General features: G+C 49.4%; 1 pseudogene; it reads right to left on the bottom strand.

The window, feature by feature from the left end:
• Positions 1-1,775: 1,775 nt before the first annotated feature.
• Positions 1,776-2,007, bottom strand: LOC148121662 (Nuclear RNase P; annotated as a pseudogene).
• Between the last annotated feature and the right edge of the window lie 2,374 nt (positions 2,008-4,381).

Consider the following 4,381-nt stretch of genomic DNA (forward strand, 5'->3'; position numbering starts at 1 on the left):
TGGAAGAAGCCTCTTACCCTGATCACATTTTTCTCTTTTCTTTTTCCTTTCCTTCTTTCTTTTTCCTTTTGAGATGGGGGTTCTGCTATCTAACTGCGGCGCGCTTCCTGTCCAGCAGGAATGAACGCCACTAAAAACGAGAATTCCTTCTCTGTACACGTCTTTATTTGGAGCATTCCGTTGAGGAAAATTGGGGGAAGGGAAGATAGAGCAGGGACAAGAGAAAGCTTAGAGAGAGGAAGTAGAGTCCAGAGGCAGCTGCTTTTAAACGGTGGAGAGGCTTGAACGCTGTCCTGATTGGTTAATGCCATTCTGCTGGTCTGAGCATGTGCAAGCAAGGGTGCAGGCAAGGGTGCTCAGCCCCACGCGGCCAAGCCAGGTATACCTCCAAACTGCAGGACCACCTGTGCCTCCAGGTGGCTCCCAACAGCTCCCCCTATTATTGTCTTTAAGAGCAATAAAGCAAAACTATTTTCCAATCTGGTCCCCACCTCATGATGTGTGGACCGATTAAAGAAAAGAAAAACAAGACACACCCTCCGCCAATGCATACCTTCCTCCGTGCTTTGTGGGACTATCTGGTCCCTAGAGGGTATAAAGGCTATACATGGCTAATTGTCTATGAGCTCTTTAAGGCTGAGAGCCAAACTTGGGGTGAGGATACACATACCAAGGCTGCCAAGGCCAGTGCCACAAAGACCTTGTCCCTCCTCACTTGGGCTAGCAGGTAGCACACCAATCAAAGACATACAGCACTTCCACCTAGACACAGCATGCCAGGAATATCTCTGCTCCCACCCATTCCTAAGGAAGGAAAAGGCAAAATAGAGTAAGTCAGAAAATTGTTAAGAGATAAGAGGTTGCACAGGGTGCTGCTCAAGTCGATGGTGTGAAACAGCTGCTCTTGACACCGCCCAGAAGGTCATCTCTGCTGCCTCCGCATGAATCTTTCCTTGCAGCAGGATACTCAGCATCCACTGGGTCATCTTTCTTCTTTATTTCTCTTGTCGGTCTTGCTGGCATCCAGATGTATGTCAGCATTCCTAGAAAAACATAAACAAAACTCTCCTCCCAAATTAACATTTAAGAGTACTAAAAACTCTCAGTGTAAAAATTCAGCACAATCAGTACTGGAAGTAGGCTGGTTTTGAACTTAGAGATCTGCAGGTCTCTGCTTCAAAAAGCAAATCTTGTTTGCCTGTACCAGCAAAATTTTGAATTAAAAATTAAGTGTAAAGAATGCAAGAGAAATCCTTTCTCTGGGGGAAGCTGTCACTGGTAGTCCCCCTCTATTGTCTAAAACCAAAACAGTTGTCACTGGGAATTGAACTCATGACCTTTGGAAGAGCAGGCAGTGCTCTTAACCTCTGAGCCATCTCTCCAGGCCCCTTTTCAAATGCGAAAAAAACCTCTAGGTAGCATTGTTTTATTCCACCCGTTGCCAGAGGCAATAGGTAATGGTAACCAGGTTGACGCGCCTTTATTATGATAATTAGGACCAGTTCTTTGAGGGAAAATGGGCGTAGACCATCAATCTGACTACTTCCTGCTGACAAAGGGACGATGTGAATTTTTTGGGGGGATAAATGTTTTTATCTGACTGAATTTTTGGCGACAAATGTTTTTATCTGACTAAATTTTTGGCGACAGCGGCTGTGAGCGGCGACAGCAGCAGCGGACGGCGGCGGCTGCCACAGCTCCGCCTCTGAGGCCCATTATGGCGTGCTCCGCATGGCCCCGCCCCGGGCCGTGCGCGGGCTCGCCGGTTCATCCCGTACCTGCGAACTGTGTACCCTGCCTCACCTCAGGCATAGAACTCGCACCGCCGGCCGTGAGCCTTTTCCAAGCTCCGGCGAGGGGGGGCCTGGGGGCCTCTCCTGCCCGGTCTGCCTGCGCGTGCGTGGAGGGCCCGGTTAGGGCCGCGGGGGGCCCCAGTCTCAGACCTTCCCAGGGGCCGGGGAGTGACGAGCACTCAGCACGTGGCCCCGCCGGTGAGCTTCCTCCGCCCGCCCATGTTGCTATGGAAACGCGGTTCAGAGTTTGGCCCCTCTCCGTCTTTAGGTCTTTAGCGGCGCTGCTGCTCACCACGCAGCTTCCGCCTCTGCCTCCCGAGTGCTGGGATTAAAGGCGTGCGCCACCACCGCCCGGCCGCTTCCTCAATCAAAATTAAAGTTTTCTGTACGTGAGAGCCAGAGACTGAGCTCTCTTATCAAAATTAGGCGAAAATCACCTCAGAAAGTTCTGTGGCTCTTTAAGAACAGGAAAGGCAGTCTTCGAACTCGATCAAGCCCGCCTCCCTACGAGACTGTTGCCCCGGTCTCTAACAGCGAGTACGGACGGAGGAAGCCGCGGATCTCCCAACCGTAAACCTCACCTTTTTTGGCTGCTGTTTTTTCACACTCCTCCTGCACTGAACTTAAGGAATTTTTCTTCCCTGTTGCTTTCTGTACCTTCTTTCAGATACCTTAACTTTGATTCTTTCTATTTTCTTTTCTTTTTAGGCCTATACTTTTTCCATTCTTTTTCCTCCCCTTTCTGGAGGATTTAACTGACGTCACTCACCGCTCCATGTGTTCAGAGTTCTGAAATTCACGGCTCTCTGTGTCCTGGTGTCTGATTTCGGCTCTTTCTCCCGGGCTTTCAGCACCTGTTGCTGGGCGCTTCCTTCTCAGGGTGCCCCGGCGTAGTTGTCAGGGTCCCTCGGCGTCCCGGGGTTTCGAGCACCAGTTGCGGCACGCTTCCTGTCCAGCAGGAATGAACGCCACTAAAAACGAGAATTCCTTCCCTGGTCACGTCTTTATTCGGAGCCCTTTGATTGAGGAAAATTGGGGGAAGGGAAGATAGAGCAGGGACAAGAGAAAGCTTAGAGAGAGGAAGTAGAGTCCAGAGGCAGCTGCTTTTAAACGGTGGAGAGGCTTGAACGCTGTCCTGATTGGTTAATGCCATTCTGCTGGTCTGAGCATGTGCAAGCAAGGGTGCAGGCAAGGGTGCTCAGCCCCACGCGGCCAAGCCAGGTATACCTCCAAACTGCAGGACCACCTGTGCCTCCAGGTGGCTCCCAACATCTAACCCCACCAGCCCTTAAATCTTATGATCTTCCTGCCTCAACCTCTCAAGTGCGAGGGTCACAGGCGTGTACCACCACGCCTGGCAAGGAGTGCTTTTAACCTGGCCCCAGGTCCCCACAGGGAACTTGTTCCTCAGGAGCCAGGCAGTCATCCCTCACTCCTTCTCTTCTGTGACTTGTGGCTGATCTGTCCCCAAGCACACAGCAACCCTTCTTGGTCTTGGGGCCACCTGCCAGTACAAACTCAGCGTCCCTGCCTGGGCTCGCCAGGGCAGCCCCAGCAAAACGCCACCCACCAATCATCTCCCCATTTGAGCACTTCTGCACCCTAATGTCTCCCTTCCATAAGGACGCCTGTGATGCTGGCCTAGGGGCTCACCAACCCCGGAGGAACCTCAGCTCTACGAATGACATCTGGAAGGGTACTTTCTAGACAAGGTCACATGCTGAGGCACTAGTATTAGCACTTGGATGTGTGAATTTGAGGCCACAATCCAGCCTATGCTTGCATTGCCTTGCTGTGTAGACTCTGACAAAGCACTCACTCGATTCCTGTGTTCTTGATCTTGAGTCCTTTAACCCAGGGCGCCCTTTCCCTTCGTCTATCTAAAAATCCCATCCACCCTTTAAGGACTATTTTATTTTATTTATAAAATATATTTTTTTCTATCCCTTTTACCCTACAGGGGTTTTGCATATCTATTATGACTTCCAGTTTAACATTTTCAGAGGACTCCCCAGAGCACAACTGAGTGGGCCTCTGTTTCTTGTGTCTTCTCATGGGCTCTTTTCTTTATGTCTTTGTTGTTGTTTTTTGAGGAGTTGTTGTTTTTGTTTGGATGTTTGATTATGGTTTTTTTGGTCCAATTCTGATGTACTTGTTTTTGTTTTAGCTTATTTTATTATTATCTCTTAAAAGCCTGTTCATTTTCTAATGAGAGACAGAAACAGGGTAGATCAGGATGGGAGGGGAGGTGGGGAGAAGCTGGGAGGAGAAGAGGGAGGGGAATCCATACTTAAGATATATTATGTGAGAAAAACATCCATTTTCAATAAAAGGGGAAAATGAAAAAAGAAAAAGGAAAGGAAGAAAAGAAGCCGCCGTTGTGGAGTTTATTTTTTGAGGGTCTGGCTCGGTGTTTACTTTTGTTTTGTTTTCATGCATTCTTTGCTGGGGGGAGTATTTTGTTTGGAGACCCTTCCCTGTGTAACCCAGGCTCGTTGTCATACCCGGCTTAAAAGAGGCAGTATTTTTAGTTCCACTTAGATAAGGAAACCAGGATCCACAGAGTTTGGAGCGCCTGTACGAATCCA

Source organism: Myodes glareolus, chromosome 6 (assembly GCF_982192425.1).
Source record: "Myodes glareolus chromosome 6, mMyoGla1.1, whole genome shotgun sequence".
NCBI lineage: Eukaryota > Metazoa > Chordata > Mammalia > Rodentia > Cricetidae > Myodes > Myodes glareolus.